The sequence below is a fragment of the Manis javanica genome, chromosome 9 (assembly GCF_040802235.1).
Source record: "Manis javanica isolate MJ-LG chromosome 9, MJ_LKY, whole genome shotgun sequence".
Classification (NCBI taxonomy): Eukaryota; Metazoa; Chordata; class Mammalia; order Pholidota; family Manidae; genus Manis; species Manis javanica.
Window position 1 is genome coordinate 123379063 of NC_133164.1, and position 18234 is coordinate 123397296.

An 18234-nucleotide genomic window follows, 5' to 3' on the forward strand; every position below is an offset into this window, starting at 1 on the left:
CGTCAGCATCTGCCGCTGTCTGGATTTCTGTCTCGTTACCAGCTCCACGGGGGAACCTGGCTTCATGTCCTGACCTCCAGCAGTTCATGCCTCCCCTGCCCCAGCCACAGCCTCACAGAACTTGCTACTGTCTGAAGCTGTTCTGTCATTTATTTGTGCTCTATTTCTCCCATTAGAAGGTAAGTGGGGGCTTGCCTTCTATGCATCCTGTGTCCCTGCACCCAGAGCCATGCCTCACCCCTGTCCAGCACTCAGTTGAGTGTCTATCAAGTGACAGAACGAATGCTCTCAGCTGCCCTAGTGGAAAACCCAAGGTCAGCTGACTCATGTTTTATTTTCATTAAGATGTATTCATCTGATTTTCCTTCTCTAAATTCTCTCGAATCACTCACATCTATTGGAATTTTCCACGTATAATTTGATGTCATTTACATCTGGGCTATTTTAATACCCTGCTAAGTGCTCTGATGTTTTCCAGTTTCTTTTTTTCCCACATCATCTATAAAAACACTATGGGGTTGGTCTTTCTGCAGAAGAGATGAAGAAGAACATCATGTGTAAACCACAGCTACATGCAGCTGTTCATTTTGAGAGGAAGAAATCATACCAGCAGGCAAGTGGTCATGCTATTTTCTCTCACCCAGCTAAATGGGAGGGAGAAGGGACATTGGGACGGTTGAAGTGCCTGACAGCATTTGGTCCTGCAAACAGGCACAGTCTGGAGTGAGGCCATGACCAGAGGCTGGACGTGCAGAGGAGAGTCCGGAGCTCTGTGGGAACCTGAAGCGGGCTCCTCGGCTGAGGGTAATGGGCTGACTGGGGGAGCCTGCAGGAGCTGCAGCTGACGGGGGAGACAAGTGGCCGGGGCCACAGAGTGGAGGAGAGCCCGGGACATCACACTCGGAAAGTCGGCCACACTCTCAAGTGCCTGCATGACAGAGGCTCTGTGGGGAAGATGTGGCAAGGGACCCTTGTGACACCTGAGATGACAAGAGGCACAACAAGGAAAGAATGTGTTGAACAGTGGTTTGCATCTATTATGTCAGCTCAGGTATGAGGAGGAAACGCTGGGCAATCCCTCCTTCTCAGTTCCGGGAGGTGAGTCTTCACGTGAGGAATAGCTCTGGAGCCAAACTCAAACAGGAGGGTGCGTAGGTGACCTCTGGGTCACATTATGAAAGTCACTTTCCACCTGTGAGGAGTTAGTGCCTTCCCCTGCCTACGGCAAAGTACAAACTTCTTAGCTAAACCATTCGGGAGCCTCCACGATCTGGCTCTTACCAACCTTTGCAAACTTTTTCCGAGCTCTGCTCGGCATGAATCATAGTCTCTAAACAGAAGAAGACAAGGTCACACATTTTTTGTTCCATGTTTTGGAGCACCTTTGCGATGGTGATAAATCCAGAATCATCTCAAGGGAAAAATGGTAGATGTTCGGTGTGTTTAGCCTAGAAGGAGAAGATTCTGAGGACATTGCCAGCTTCTTTAACAAGTGGAAAGGTGTCAGGTGGGAGCAAGACTCTCACATATTTGTGGCTCCCAAAGGTAACTGCGATCCCTGGGTGAAATGCAGAAGGAGGTACGTTTGGAATCAAGGTAGGAAGACCTTTCTAACCCGAGTTGGAATGAGCTGTTTGAAGAAGTAAGTTTCTTGAGCAGAGATGCTCAAGCACACAGGTAACCCCAGGTAGGGACAGTGCCTTAGGGCACAGGCAGCTGTGGTCAGTCTCTGTTAAAGTTATTTTTAAGCTCTGAGAACCTGATTACTCCCTGGCCTCGCCTCCCCTGGCTCTTCCCAATCACCACTTGTCCTTGGAGCTCTCAACATCATTATTTTACTTTTCTCTTCTCTGAGGAGCATTTGTGTCAGTCATGGACACAGAGCACGATAAGAATTTTTTTTGATAAGATACGTGCATAGCCTGTGTTCTCCTTAGCCTAGGCCTCTAAGGCCAAGGACTGTATTTTATTCTCTGCACTGTAAGTGCCTGGTGGATGCCCGTTCCCACTCCCCTGGCACCCACATATTTTGACCCAACTTCCAGTGTCCTTGAAGGCTGATAATTCCAAGGAATTCCTTAAATAGCCCCCATTCATTCCTGGAAAGAATTGATCAAATTGCATAATTCACCCAATGTGTTAATGTCATAATAGTTAGTGACTATTGCATTTTGAATAACAATCCAGGAGAAAGTAATGCCCTAATCAAAAACATTACTACCTAACGGTGGATTCTCGAATGCTGGGGCAAAAGAGTAAAGAAGACATGGCAGCTGCTGGCCTATCCCCAAACCCGTAAAATAGTCCTACCCTTTCTTTTGTTTCTATTGAAGGCTATTGGCGTTCACAACGACTCTCTCCTCACACGTCCCAGTTTACGCAATTCTCTCCTACTTGATGGTTGTATAGTGCTGTTTTATATCACAGACTGGCCCTATGCATTTCCTATAGTTTGTGATCACTCTGATTGGATTAAAGAAGAGTCTCATTTTCTAAAGAAATCAGACATTCACTTCTCTGAATAATGTCTGCTGGGAGACATTCAGATTGACTAATTTGGAGTTCTTTCAAAAGTCCTATGATTTTATTATATTTAGAAATCCTATAATAGCAGATCTCAGAGACTGTCTAAACTGTAAGTACACAATATTAAATTCCTAGAATATTTTTATAAAAATATTTTAAATATATTTGAAAAAGGAAAACAAAAGACCAGGAAAAACATCCCTTTACTAAATTCTTGGTAAATTTTTCCCTTAAAAAGTTTCTTTCCTACTAGTGCATTTCAGAATATGTACATTAAATTGCATGAAACAAAGTTTAACAAAGTTCTTGGAATTGAATTGGCAATAGCATTGATATACCATAATCTAATCATTAGTGGAGGTGAAAGATTAGACTTTTTTAATTCTGTAAAACGTACTGGTTCAGACTTAGGCTATGTTTACGTATATTCCTCAAGAGATTAATTTAATATTTCCAGTACAGGGTATACCTAGTTGAAATATTTTTTTTCCCTTATAAAAGAATGCGCCAAATGGGTTGACTGCTTCATGGTTAGATTTCAAAGATAGCTGATCACATATGTGATAAGGGGGTCATTAAGGTATAGCTGTGGATTCGACTTTACAAACTCCCCCTGGCATGGGAATGATTGCATTTTCACCATCAGAACCATCTTCCAGGGTTGGGTGAGTTTATGATTTGTGATTGGCTTGGAGGATGCACAGAAATACATCATCTCCCAGGAGAACCATCAGTGAGGTAACACGCAACTCAGGTGTGTTAATTAAATGTAGAACTTTTATCACTGAAAACGTATTTATTGAGAAAAAAATGAGTCTATATTTGCAATAAGTAGCACATGGCCCTGCTTCTGCACCAGTCGAATTGTCCATCATGCATAGTGAGCTTACTCCCCTCTCTTACACCAGCACGGGGTACACCCCTCACGCCATGGACAACAGCCTCTGCTCTGATAGTTTATCTCACCTTTTCTTTGCAAGAAGTGTTCTCTGAGTTTCGAATTCTTTCTGACAATTATTTCCCCTTGCATTATATTAATCTCCTGTTCTGTCCTTTCTCACTTTTCCTACTGGGGTTCCAATTATACACATGTTAGATCATTTGTGGTATCCTTCTGGATTTGGATTCCTCTTTTTCTTCTCTCACTCTTGTTTCTCTTTGTATTTTAGTCTATGTAACTTTTATTAACCTAGCTTCAAGTCACTGATTCTTTCCTCAGTTGTCTCCACTTGGGAGGGAAGCAGGAAACCCTTTTCTGTTTCCACTCACCGGAAATCTAAGACAGTTTGTCTGCTTCAGGGAAACAGCAGGAGCGCTGAGGAGGCCCAGCCCTCTGGGCTGGGGGCCAGGGTCGCCTGTCACTGACCTGCCTGGAGGAGCAGTGGGACCACCCTGCTTCTGCTCTCCCTGCGGTCTTAGTGCTGGTGATGAATGACAGTGGCCTTTGCTGAGGACCAAGGGTCTGAGGAAAGACCCCACCTGTGTTAGAGCCCAGGGTCTGCTGACACTGCAGGTGGAGGGGACCCTGTGAAACTCTCCAGGGCTCTGACCCCCTCTAAGCACCAGGCAGCCTCAGCCACCTCTTTCACGTCTCAAGCAGAAGCGAAAGTCTTACGGCATATCACTTCTCTCTAACGAATCAGTGGCCCCACATTAGAAGTGTTAAAGAACCATATTTTAAGATTTTGAAATTCATGCATATACATCAGTATCTCAAAGTACTCAAGTTCTTCATTTCATAGGTCTTTGACACACAGACTTCTCAGTAAGTGTTTCAAATTTTGGGTCTTAAGATCCATTTTTATTAGCTTTCCATTTCTGAGATTTCTAGATAAGCAAAAAGTGTAAAATATCATGGACTTTCACATACAAAAGGTCATTAAAATATATTTATCAGATGAATGTCACGGGTATATAATAATCTACATTTATTTCCTTAATGAAAATGTCAATTCATTTTGTGGTTATTCAGTAAGTAAATGATGGAGTAGTTCTTCATAATGGTGTGATATATTAGCTTAAGGGTAAAATAGCCTTGTAGGTTCAATAAATTTGACATAAATGGGTAAAATGACTTACTTTTATCTCAACTTTCCTTTCCAGGAAGACAATTTTACCTTAGCATGGTACAGATGCATATATATATATATTGTCTTACTATTACAGTAAAGCAGATAGTTTAATCAATGAGGCTCCCCACCCCATTTTTCCAAGGACTTTTTAAAATGAGCATTATATTTGAACTATGTTTATTCCCTTGTCACTCAAACCTAAATTATTTTACTGCATTTTACATGCAGATTTTCTAAGCTGTTACCTTCCTAATTACAACAAACATCTGCACATAATTTTTGCTAAATTTGAAGCACTTTTTAGCTTACAATTTCCAGGTAATTACTGGCAGCTCATGATTTTCAAATGAGATGGGTTCTAAAAGTTGTGTGGTCGTGTTTTCTCAATGGAAAATGATACTGGTTCATCTCTGGGCTTGCCAACAATATCCCTTTTACCCTGATGTACCTGAAGTATGGCACGGTCATTAAACTGGATTCAGAACCAAATCATTTGTATAATATGAGGCTGGTGTTAAAAATGTGTTTGGGTATTTGTTAATCATATCGATACTTGTGAGTCACCCTGGAGTAGAGACTCCTGGAGAGGTGGTCGGAACACTTACCTTAAATTCTCAATGAGTTGTTTGCTGTCTTTGCTGTTGTCACACCCCTGATTCTTGAATGAGATCCACACACAGAGACAGACCTAGAGGAAAACACTATTATTTTCTCTCTGGCTGCTCTTCTGACCCTTGGCTGGGTTCAGTTCCCAGGACTGGCATGCCGGCTGGATGGCAGAGTTCACATTAAACATTCCTTCAGCGCCAAAGGTCTTACCTGTGGGTGTTTTGCCCCCTGCCATACCCACCCCTAGAAGACAACTGCTTCTCAAATGGGGGAACGGGCCCTCCTGGAGGAAGTTGGCACAATGCCACAGGGTAAACACAGCACATTACTAGAGAGCATTCACTTTATTTAGTGGAGTTAAATAGAATGATTTAACTTTAATTCTTTTTTTGTGGAAACGCCTTTGGATCAATGGGCAGGTGGACTATTTCCTCCTAAGGGCTGAAGCAGTGAGACTAGTGCATCTCAGCAAGAGACATTCCCCTCCCCTCTGCAAGGCTGCTGCAGCCCTTCCAGGCAGATGTCCCCACCCCCGCCCGAGCTGGGGGCGCTCAGTCACTCGCTGGTGCACCTATGACTGTCCTTAGGATACATCGGGGACCATGCAGTGGGAAAGGGAACACAGCACCAGGCCGGGCCGGGGAGGGGTGGAGGCTTTGCCACATCCCCTGGGTCACCATAGCCACCAGCTGCTGGCTGCCCTTACTGTTTTAAGAAACGAGACCCAGTAATTTTTAAAATTCAAATGCAATGACTATTCTACAGCATGGCATAAATTAAAGATCAAATATATACTTTGATCAGAGATTTGGTTTGAATGACCAGAGATTGCAAGTGCATTAGGGAGGATAAACTCTACGGTGGGTATAGGAGAAAAAAAATAGGAAGGAAAGAGCAACGATGATATGGACGAGATGAAGGTCGACATCTGGCTCAGGCAGGGCACAGAAAGCATCCGGAGGAGGGTAGCAGGATGGCAGAGCCTGGGAAGGCCCCCTTCTTGAGGGACACCCAGGGTGGTTTGCTCCGTGAGGGGTGTGAGGGTGAGGTTGGGGCATTTCTGCCATCCTCTGGGGTGGGGGTTCTGCATGATGGAAAAGTCTGGGTGGCGGTCTCTTTGTGAGGCGATGAAATGTTCTGAAGTTGATTGTGGGGATGGTTGCACATATCTGTGAATATGCTAAAAACCACTGAAGTGTACACTTTAAGCGGGAGAATTGTTGCAATGGAGTTGTGTCTCAATAAAGCTATTTTAAAAACCCCAGTTCAGCTTGAACCTTTGTGTGGTGGTTTTTCCAAGCCTTGCCCCGCATCCTTCTAGGGCAGCACGTCAGCCATTGGCTGTTCAGCTTCCCAGGTGCTTATGACTTGCCTTATCTAAAGGAACTGCTTTCTCTTGCAAAGCACGGATGGGATTTTATCTGCTTATTGGAGCAAAATTTAAAGACAATAAAAATCATGATGTTATGTGTATATTTTTAAAAGTTCAACAAATTTACGGGTCTTTGTACACAACACCCCAATCAGCATATATCTCTACCATCCTGGAACCTTTTCTTGGTCCATTTCTAGTAGTTCTGTCTCACATTTCTGATCTCATGTGCCATTCTGCAGAGCCTGTGGGCATGCATGTGAGTTGTGCCCAGTCTGGTCCCCCCCATTTTATTATGTCCCTATATTTTGTAACCCTCTAGGATCTACATGCAATTGCACTTTAAAAATGCTTCCCAGAGCTTCTAATTGTTGTCAGTAAGCGGGTAGTTCCAGAAGAACATTATAGGACACAGAACATAAATATATATTTGATTTTGTTTCAAAGACTCTCCTTCCTAGGACATCACCCCAATTTTGTATGTTCTCAAAATTATTATAGTCCAAGCTAAGAAGTGAATCACTGTTATATTTTCCATTTCAAATGATACTCAGCTGTTTTATTCAACTAATCCCCTTAGAGTTTGCTATATAATAAAAACATATAATCTAAATAAAATAACAAGTATTAACCTAAAAATTTCAGTCTTTACCCTTGTCCTGCAACATATAACCATGGAAACATCCTCTTACTAATAGCCACATGCCCATAATATGTAGATATCATAAGGGAAATTTGTTTCCCGGGCTGGGGCTCAACACTACAATGATGGGACCAGTCCCGAGGCATACGCCCATCCAGCTCAAAATGTCTGACGTGCTGAGGGTGAGAAACTACCTTATGCTCCAAGCACACATTCTTTATATAATAACTCTTTTGGGGAGGGGCAGGGGGCAGAGTGCAATACTGTAGTTAAAAGAAATGTCAGCATCAAATCAAATCTGTTGCAGCACTTTACTTACATCTTGATGTGTACAAATACCTTAGGGCTTCAGTTCCTATCTTCCTCTGTAATCCTGGCTAAGAACCACAACCTTGACATAGGAATAAGATATTCCTAACTAAATAACAACATACATAATATTGTACATAATATGAGATTCCCCTCTACGTGGAGCCTAGCTCGGTAAGTGGTTCTTGGTTTCTACCTGCTCCCATGCCGCAGGCAGAGTGGCACTGCTGCAGTCAGCCACAGCCGTGGCCACCGCCTCCCAGGGGCCCCGTGGTCCCAAGTGCTCAGTCTGCGCTTGCAGACCCTCTGGGCCTGGGCCACGAGACTGTCAACCCGGCCCAGGGAGCCACGCCTGCTGGCTTTGTTTAACAGCAGTGTGCTCATCATTTCAATGACCAGCCTCTCATATCACCCCTGTCTTTGAAAACGCCAGATTCCGCGTCAGGCCACCGCCAAGAGGCAAGAGGCACAAGAGAAGTTACAAGTCGTAGTTAATAAGATTTTAATCACTCATAACCGAGCAAGGTCTTACTTCATAAAATGTTCTAGTTAATTAGATTTAGCTCTTCACTGAAAAAATGATTAATCTGAGAAGTAATCGCCTTTACAGACCACAAGCTGTCTCCTGGTAAAGTAGCCAAAATGAACACGGAGTTGTGGCAGAGGCGGAAAGGTGGCTTGATGATTTAGGGCGCCTGAGTCTTTGTGGGGTTCTGTGATACCCAGAGACATCATAAATCACCTAAGCAACGCTTATGAGCCGAACAGCCGTTAAGTCTTTTAATCTGCACCTGCATTAGCTAGAAAGTGCATTTCTGTGCATGGATGCAATGCAGACAGGAGCATAATGCTTTTCCTTTCTGCTGGAGTTAACGGTGCCATTTATCCAGAACAGTGTATCTCTTTAAAAAAACGAAACAACAAAAAAAGAAAGAGTTCCTTTCCCCTCTTATAGGCATGCTATGCTTAAAAATCTCCTTAAATAAGCTTTCAATATTGGCCTTGGCTCAGCTTCATTCAATTATTTGGTGAAAATTCAAAACTCTGCAAGGCTTCACCCATAAATCTGGCTCCCCAGATTGGCGAGGCAAAGATGATGTCTGCATAATAATTCAGTGACTGTGGGACAATTTTAAATGCCAGCCCAGTAGATCTTATTTTTAAAATATCCAGGGACTTTTGTGAGCCATCTAGCTCAGTTATAGATGCCATAAAATCTGGTTCATATATAATTTATAATTTTTGTGATAAACGGATTCCCTTTGCTTAGCCCTTATTGGCTCCTTCAATGAAATAGGGTGGGGCTCCTGCGGTACCATTCTGCTGAGTCACACTGGGGCCTTGATGAGAGAGAATGGCTGGACGTGTGAAACGTAATGGTAGTTAAACCATGACTGTAGCCGGCTTTGCCTGGTCTGATAGAGACCAGCCTTAATGCTTCCAAAACAAAATAAATGTGTTTTCTCTCCTCCTCTTTACTCTGCTGTGTCCTGATTTCCATAGAGCCATCAAAATGCAAGTCAAAACTTTTGCCAGAACCTGAAATGCAGCCTCAAAATTTTTGTCTTTTTTTTTCTCTCTTTAACCTTATATTTAAATTTCAAAAAAATCATGGACTTTATTTTTTAGAGCAGTTTCAGGTTTACAGAAAAATTGTGCAATAAGTTCAGCGTCCCCATAGAGTCCCTCCCCCCATAGTTTGCCCTATTATTATATTGGTTTATATTATATTGGCTTTATGTCTAAAACGTCATGGCCGACTCCAAGGATGCCTGAGTTTCCTGTCTGTTATCATCTAGGAGTTTTATAGTTTTGTGTTTTACATTTAAGTCTATGATCCAATTTGAGTTAACTTTGTGAAGGATATATAGTCTGTTTCCATGTTCATTTTTTTTAAATGTGGATGTCACGTCATTCCAGACCTACTAGTTGAAACGACTACCCTTTCACCATTTGTCAATGACCGGTTCACTCTACTTTTGGGGTCTGCTTCTGGGCTGTCTACTCTGTTCCCTGACCTATCTGTCCCTTCTTTGCTCCCACCACTTGCCTTGATTACTGTAGGCTTACAGTGAATCTTAAAGTTGGGTGGGCCGGTCCCCCTCTTTGTCCTTCTTCAGTGGTTGTGTGGGCTGCTCTGGGTCTTCTGCCGCTCTGCCTCCCCCAGCCCCTGCGGCCACCACTGTACTGGCTGCTCCCGTGGACTTGGCTACTCCAGGTGCCTCACATGTAGTGAACCATGCCTATTTGGATGAACTTGGAGATGTTATTTCAAGTGAAATGAGCCAGTCACAGGTTCTGTGGTTACACTCTTACAAGAAAGTCTGGCATATTATAGGTGTGGAAGAACTATTTGCTGAATGCATAAAAAATAATAACAAACAGACTCATTCCTCACGATCCTCCGGACAGCCCTCTTCCCCATGCCCTCCAGGGTCAGTGCCTTCCCAGGGCGTCTCCACTAGGGCTGGGGTGAATCACATCCGGGTCCCTCCTCCTGACTCCGGTGCTCTGAGCACATCTCTCAACCCAGCTGCCGATGCCGCTCTGCGCCAGCCCTGCCTGCCAGGCCCCCTGAGCTGCCCTGCATGCTGCCCTTCACCTCGAGGTCAGCTTCCAACAGGGCCCACCTGCACAGGCTTCTGCTAATTCTCAGTAGAATCTGGGGGAAATGGACTTTTCTACAGGTGCTAGAAAGCAGAGGCTGTTTCACATGGAGACTCAGATAAAACTGAGTCCTGCATGGGAGAGGGAAAGAGGAAAGGGAAAATTCCATCAGTAAAGCTGAATACGTCCTTAGGGTCAAGGAGATCCAGTGCTACCTCAGGCCTCACAGCGACCTTGAGTGATGAAAGCTCATTCACACCTAATGGTGTGTGCAGGGCCCAGTCACTGGAGAGCACCTTGCTAACGCTGTCTTGCCAGGAGGCTGAAGACCTGGGACCCTGCCCTTCCATGACACTGTCTCCCACCGAGCAGGCAGCGAAGGGCTGTCCTCTGTTACGTCAGCAGTGTGACTGTCGTGACTTTGGTGACTCACATAAAGATGACTGAGGCAGAGATCTTACATTTTCTATAGTTCCTCTTTGGTGAGTAAAGGGAACCAACTCACTACAGCGCTCTTGCTAATATACAATTACTGCTATTTTAAAAATCACCAATGACTGTAATTTGCAAAGGGTCTTGTTTTTCCTGCATAAAAGTGAATGTGATCAAGCTGTTCCTTCTGGGCCACTGAACACCAGGGTACACACCCTGGCACCAGAGCTTAATGTGAGCAGGAAGGAAAACATTCGTGGGAAGCACTAAGCGGCCTCCTCAGAACACACCCTGAATCTGTGTAAACAGAGTCATAATGCAGGTGACCCGGGAGCTGGGAGATGCGGGTGACCACATCTCGGGGAAGAGCTTTTAGACTGGCCTCCGAAAGGGCTCCTGGGGAGGCGTTCAGCATCCTCAATTCACCCTGAGCTGGGCTCTGCTTGGTTAACACGCAAGAGCACTCCCATTTTTTGGTGGCAGGCATAATTTAATCAAGCTTATGGGATTGTTATATAAAACCAAAATGTCACCATATTTGTTTGCAATGGGCTCACATGATCAACAAGGGTTTCAATAGCCTCACTCTCAATGGAAAGCTGCTTCTAAACATAGAAGCCATTTCAGCTTCTCACTGTTACGCAACCAGGCTTGCTGAGAGTCCACGGGCTGTTGCATTCTTCTGCAGAGGCTGAACACTGAAATCGCTTGGAATCAGAGTTTGAATCAGAATTTATGTTGCCCGTTCTATGTGCCCGGAGCAGAGCAGGATGTTAGCTGTAAGATCAGCATCGAAGGGTTTAGGAGCAGGCATTCAGTAGGATTTGAAGGAAGTCATGGTGACTGTGAGATAAAGCGAGTGCTGAGTACAAGATGCCGAAACTCTCTCAAGAGCCTCCAGTCCTGATTTCTCAGGGTTTCTCTATTATCTTAGGTTACAACATGAAAGTGATTTCACCATCATTAAAAACGTAATTTTAGATTCACATTCATGCAGAGAGTCTAGAACATTAGGTACATGGTATTCATTCTGAAAAATTTCTTTCAAAATACTGAAAAAGTAACTACTTGAATTTGTGACACTTAGTCTTCAAATAATGGCTATAATAATAGTACTGAAACAAATTAACTGAGAACTGAAATCCTAGCACTGTTTTGAATTAAGTTTGAAATTATCTAGATGATACATATTTTCTATTATAATAATTTGTAATGGCTTATGTTTTCCATTTACTTGACTTCTCATTGGGTTTTTGATAATGGCCAATATTTAACTCATAAAATATGCTATGTGACTGATTTTTTTTGATGGTGAACACTAGGTAACATCAGAATTATTTTTTCTTGAGTTGAATTCATCAATATTGGGCCCAGTCTCCTAATGCTTTGGTAAACTTCCATAACTTTCTCAATTTCTTATGTTAGTCCTCTGTTTTCAATTGATTTACCTTTTATATTTTATAATTTGAAGTGATTAGATTCCTTTGATTTTATGTTTTATGATTCTTAATGATTCAATTCTTTTTTATTAATTTTTGATACCATGTCACATGGTCCAGAAGCTGACCATGACTCAGGCGAGATGCAAGGCCAGAAGGGATGTGGTGCTGTCTCTGAGGGTCACCCTTGGTGTCCCTACTGGAGCTCTTATTTCTTGTCTGGTTACATAAAAATACCTTTGGTTCTGACTCTAGGAATGTAACTGCTCTGGTTTCCAGCAGTAGATTCAGGACAAGATGTCAGGTTGCAGTTTTTTGTGCCTTATTCTGTTTGCTGTTCCATGATATTTTAGATCATGGACAGTCCAAATGTCCCCTCCAAGCTTAGACAGACACTCAGTCTTTATTAAGTGAACAGGTGCTGAATGATGTGGCCAGGCCCGTCCTGGGGGACACATCCAGCCAAGGATGCTCACCTGGTATTTACTCGTCCTTAATAAATGTGCACATACTCTCTCCCTTATTTTGCACCTTTGGAAGTATTTGATATTTAGACAAGCAATTTGTATCTATAATTCCAGGGGGACAATATGTTCCCAGCCCGGGGCAAATAAACCTTTGAAGCTGAAATCAGTCAAAGGGAAAAATAAAATAAAAGAAACCTGTTTATTGCTTACAAGAAGTCATCTACTACATCCTGGCTGTTGGAAGAAAACCCAAAAAATATTCCTCTGGTCCACGCGCCCACTCTCTCTTCCATCCCCCTTGTAAACACCTATTGATATGGAGATGGACTGAGACCTGGCAAGAGATTCTGGAAATACTGCAATTTTACCCACAGTATCCCTGTTAAATTTCTCCAATGTTCAAATAGCTGCATGTATATTTAACATTATACATCTTTACAACTACTTATTCAAATCCTTGAGCATTTTGAAGCTTGTTAGTGCTGAGTTTTCTTACATAAGAAAACTTGTGAATAAGTTTAAAAAAACTTAGCCAAATATTAAAAAAATCAGCCAAATATAAGCTAATTGTAGACTTTGAAGCATCTTTCTCTTCCATACACACACGTACACAGAAAACTGAATTCTCTATAAAGTATCCTTTTAAACATCACTCACTTAACTAATTTTGATTAAAAAAATCTTTTGACAGTACATTTATTTGACCTTGTTTTCCAAAGAATTTTACTATGTGTAACTTTTTATTTATAGGGTCTTTTCTATGTCAGTTTTTGCTCGAGGTGTTATGGAGATAATTTATATGATTTACTTTCTTGTTTTATTCTTTATTATTTGAATATTTAAAATTTTTCATTTTTATTTCTCTATTGGATTTTTTTATTATATCTCTTTGCATATTTTGGGGTTGCTCTGAGGAATTTACTGTATATATCTAAATTTTCACAGTGTACTTAGTCTCAATATTTTACCATTTCATATGGAACACAGAAGGCTTACAGCTCCTAATAATAAGGATGTCACTGGTACCCTGTGCAGCTGTCACAGGTATTGCATACTCCCATTGAAACTCCCACTTCATCCAATGTTATATTGTTTTGTTCTAGCTCTTAAATATTTTAAAGAACTCTTAGGAAGAAATATCTACTACTTGTAAGAAGAACTATCTGGACATTTGCCATTTCTATTGTTACTCCTTTATTCCCAAGGTCTGGCTTTCCCCCTGGGATCATTTCACAGCTGACTGAAGAATCCCCCTGGCACCGGGTCAGAGCAGGAGGACGCGTTTCTTGCTGGGGATCCCAGGTGGGCACCTCTTCCTTGCGTTGTCGGAGGTCCTGGGAATCGTCCCCTCCTGGGTGACATGCTGCTCCCCCCCTGGCTAATTCTAGATTCCTTGTCTATCTTTAGTTTCATGATTTCATTTCTGACACGTCTGTGCATGTTTCTCTCTGGGTTTATGTTGCCTGTGCTTTGCTTATCTTGAATCCGAAAATCTTATATTTTTCACAAAGTTATCAGCCGCTCCTTCTCCACACATGTTTTTCTGTCCCGGCCCTTTCTCCCCTCTCAGGGGGCCGGTGACATGAGTGCCAGAACCTTTGCCAGCGCCCTGCAGTGACCGGAGGCGCTGCTCATTTTGTTCTCAGCCGTTTTCTTCTCTGTTGCTCAGACTCGATGCTGCCTTCATGCCCCGCGGCCTCCACACCGTCCTGCTGAACCCGTCCATTGAATGATTCATTTTTCGGTTCCTATGGCTTTTCAGTTTTAAAATTTACGTTTTTTTCTTCCTGAATTTCGATTTCTCGGTTGAGCATTTCTGTATTTCTAGTCACTGCAAGGCTGTTTGTCTCCTCCTCGCGGCCGCGGCTCCAGCCGCTGCTTTGGGCCTGTGACCGTGACCGTCCCCGCGCCCGGGCCATCTCGCCGCTGCGTTTTCCCGTTTTCCTGCAGGAACCGTTCAGAACCTCACCGCCTCCGGCCTCCCGGTTCTTTGGATCGTTAACTTGGACGTTTAACGTAACCGTGAGGCTTTCGAGGCCTTTGGAGTCTGGGGAGTGTTGGCTTGTCTATTTTGATCGGTCATCAACCCAGGCAGGTTAAAATTGGGCTTTGTGGGTGGTTTCCAGCGCCGGCTCTGTTTGGGGCCCTAGATGTGCTGCTCGGGCTCCCGCCACAGCCACGTGGGCTCAGCGGCCCCCCGAGGCCCCTATTCAGCGGCCACGTGGGCTCAGCGGCCCCCCGAGGCCCCCATTCAGCGGCCACGTGGGCTCAGCGGCCCCCCGAGGCCCCCATTCAGCGGCCACGTGGGCTCAGCGGCCCCCCGAGGCCCCTATTCAGCGGCCACGTGGGCTCAGCGGCCCCCCGAGGCCCCCATTCAGTGGCCACGTGGGCTCAGCGGCCACCCAGGCCCCCCATTCAGCGGCCACGTGGGCTCAGCGGCCCCCCAGGCCCCCCATTCAGCGGCCACGTGGGCTCAGCACCCCCAGGCCCCCCGTTCAGTGGCTGGAGCCTCCGCCCTCCTCCGGGGCCACTGCGACCGCGGGCAGCTCAGCGGCTGGGGACTCAGTCATTCCCTGCGGGGAGGCAGGGGTCCCCTGTCTGCCCTTCCCGTCGTGAGGTCTCCCCATTCTTCCTGACCTGCAGGGACCCCCTTCCTGGTCCTGCAGCGGGAAGCAGTCTCACCACCTGGGCGCCGGGGCTGCCTTCAGGTGGGGCAATGGAGGGAAAGAGAGAAAATGGGCGTCGCCTGTGGGGCTCCTCACTCCGCGGCCACTTGCTCCCCGGCGGGCCTGCCCCCCACTGCTCCACTGTCACCTGTGTCCCGCACCTGCCGCTGTCTGCGCGTGCGCCAGCGGCAGCGTTTGCGTTTTGTGCGTAGTTTTAGCTGTGATTTGTGGTAGCGATCGTCTGTGCTGGGTGTTCTCTGCCTTGGGGGAACCAGAATCGTGAAACTTTTATATTAAAAATATTAAAAAATTAAAAAATAGTTTCACAATTTAAAGTTATTTCAGCAATCTAAATGGAAAAATCATTGAATGTTGTTTCTGAATCTTTAATGCTCCATCTCTTCTAAGGAAAACTCAGAATATATGGGATACAAGGAAATTTTGTGTGGGATACAGGGAAGTTTTGTTTTCAATTTTTGTAGTGACATAACCAAGGCAATAATTTGCCAGCAAACAAGCAACAACATAATTTTTATTTACATTTGTTTTTTTCTGTGCTTACAAAGAAAAAAATAACAGATAAATCAGACCCAAGTAATTAATGTACAGAGGGGTGAACAGGGAACAGCTACTTGGACAGAGCCCATTAAATGCATGGCAACAACGAGCAGATACCAGGAAGGCTCTGTTTGTGTGAATTACTTGCCTTATCTCTTAACAAGTATCGCAAAAGCTGTATTAAGTAGAATAACCCACGAGAAGAATATAAAACAGAATCTATGGAAATGTATTGCCCAGAAGAGGTATTTATTGTGTGTTCCATAAAATAACAACATAACATAACATATAAATAAATCACTGATCTTGTAGCTGGACTTCAATGTTTTCAGTTTAAGACCAATTCTAAAATAGTTGTTGATGATGGAGACTTTTCAGGCCATTACATATATTCTTTTGTGTATTATGAATAAATAATGGTACTAAAAGTCTTGAATATAATAGTGAGTTAAACTAAGTTTAACTGTGTATGTTTAAAAACGAACTGACAAAATGAGCTAACCCCAGATCCTCTGAAAATCCACAGCATAGCATTTTCCTCATGCTCAAACCTGGCAGCAAGGAGACCAGCCCATGAAGTGCAAGGAGCTTCTTTCAGTGAATAGCGAGGCTTTCCTGTTACTCTTCTGGATTCACAAGTTGTTACACTGTCCACAGAAATCCTTTCAGGTGCTCAAAAATGAGTACAGAAAGCAAAGTATTAAATGTGACAGTGTAACTCATTGAAAACTGAACTCTTTAAAAATTATGTTCATTTTAAAATATAACAAAACCTTGCTACTTTTGAAATAAAGATCATCATCAATGTTTGATGACGTGATGAATAATAGTACATCAAGTGTTTGTGGAAGTTATAATTTAACATAAAATCTACCTTAGTCCGTGAAATTGAAGGTATTCTTTATCTTTTAATCATCAAGGTTTCTCATATCATATTCTTTACCAAAAAAATTAAAAACTTAAAGACTAGAAGAGTTAACCAATGTGTAGTATCTTCTATAGGTCTGTAGTGTTGAGCATTGATAGACATCCTGGAAGCATGACTTTCTGTGTTGTCAACATAATGGTTCAAAAGTGTTCTGTTTTGCGCCTTTAATGAGTGGGGTCAGTTATGTGTAAGCCCTCCAGATTCTGAATTGTAACAATAAAATAATTGTGCTCTACTTCTCCTAGTAAACATTCCATCTGTTTGAACATAAAAAGCATTACTGGAGAGTTCCAGGTAACCAAGGGGACTCAGGTTGAGCATTTAATTGTTTATGTTGTTAAAGTTGACGCTATGAAAATGTCAGTCCAAGCCTGGAAAATGAAAACACTTTAGCTCTGATTTCCTGGAGCCCACGCTCTGCCTGTTTCTGAGGAACGTTGCCACTCTGTAGACAGGAGCGAGGTGAAAAGGCAGAATAACTGAGGAAAAATAAACTGGGGAGTCGTGCTGCCCAACAAGTGGCCCCCATCACATATCAGCACGCGGTGCACACCTGCTCAGCTGTCAAGTCAGATGACCCACGGGCAGCGTCCCCCATGGCATGCTCAGGGGAATAGCTGAGCCCTCACCCCACTGCACCCTCCAGGCCCCTGGGCACCCAGGGCTGTGTGGCGCTGGCCATGCCCCAGGAGCCCTCACAGCCCTGCTGGTGGATTGTAAGCCTGTAGTGCTAGGAACAATTCCTGGGGGCAGCTCTGAACCAGTGGACACAGACAGCTGCAGAGAGTGGCCTCGGGGCTCAGGCTGAGGTGCTGGCTCCTGGCTGGGCAGAGGCCCCTGACTGAAGTACCTTTGTTCCTTGCAGAGTTATCAGCTCAATTACATGCCCTGGGCAGTCCTCCGTCCTTTGCTGCATTTCTCCAGCTGCCCCTTAGGTACGGCGCCAGCAGGTGCCCCCGTGTGTGTGCATGTGCTGTTCATTCTGCAAGGAATCTGGGACCCCTCCCCTCCTCTAGCGACCAGCCCCTTGCCACCCCCAGCCATGGGCTGACCTCACAGCTGCAGGAATCAGGTTAAATATGATTTCTTCAGGGGATGTTTCCTGAGCAGCGTCCCTCTGTTTATGGTCTTGGAACAACGGGTGCTTCTCCTTTGTAGAATTTATGACCATCCATGGAAACGAGGCCTGGGGAATGTGTCTGTCCTGCTTCCTGCTCTTATGTACCAACAAAAACTCTATCCATCCCATCACGAAGCAGGCAATCAATCACTGTCTAATGAGTAGGTAAACAGCCTCTCATTTGGAGTCCCTCCTGAGCACTCCGCAGCGTGACTGTCCTCTGGGGTGCCAGAGCCATCCACGGAACAGCTGACTGGCCCCTGCCTCCACTCGCTCGAATGTCTCCAGGGCCTCTCTGTCCCTAAGAAGTAAAAGCCTTCTCCCCAAGGGCCCTGGCACCTGTAGATGCCCTTCCCCCACCGTCCCCTCTCCTAACTGTGTCTTAGTTCACCATCTCATTCTTCGAGAGCTTTTGACTTTCTGTGATCTTTTGGCCCTTCTGTGCTGGTGTTTGGGCCCCTTCCCTGTGGTTCCCCACCACCTTCA